The sequence below is a fragment of the Equus caballus genome, chromosome 25 (assembly GCF_041296265.1).
Source record: "Equus caballus isolate H_3958 breed thoroughbred chromosome 25, TB-T2T, whole genome shotgun sequence".
NCBI lineage: Eukaryota > Metazoa > Chordata > Mammalia > Perissodactyla > Equidae > Equus > Equus caballus.
In genome coordinates this window covers 36,749,000-36,749,598 of record NC_091708.1, presented here as the reverse complement: position 1 = coordinate 36,749,598, position 599 = coordinate 36,749,000, and positions in this window count along the sequence as shown.

Here is a 599-nt window from a genome sequence, read left to right as displayed (position 1 = left end):
GAATGCACAGGGGAGGTGTTCGCTCAGCTCACCTGCTTGCCTTCTGTCCCCCTCTTCCTTTCTTCACCTTCTGGAAGAGCGAAAAGACCAGGCCAATGCAGCAGGACCACTTGGTCAAGTCATCCATGCCCCTGCCTCCGTGCCAGCCTGACCTGACTCCACTCCCGTGTCTGGGCCAGGCCGGACCCGCTGGGCCAGGCCCCAGGGAGGTAGCCATCCGAGGGGAGAGAGGCTGCTGCAGGCGGGGTGGGGGAGCCGCCCATAAATCAGGCCCCACTCCCACCCAGTCGCTAACAAGCAGGGCTGCCTACCCGCCTACGTAGGGTCCCCGCCTCTGGGCTCCCCCAGCGGCCTGGAGCAGCCAGCTGGCCAAGGCCTCCAGAGTGCCTTGGCCTCTACCCCCACCCGCGGCCCCCAGATAGATAGGGCTATTTTTTTTTTCTTTTAGGAGAAGCAAAAAAGGAGACCTAAATGAAGAGAAACACCAACAAAGAAGGAGAGAGGCCTGCAGAGTCACGTGGGGGCAGAGACCAATTGGACCTCCGGTGGCCCCCCCCCCCAGGGCGGGGAGGAGGAGGACGGACGGACAGGGCCAGCCT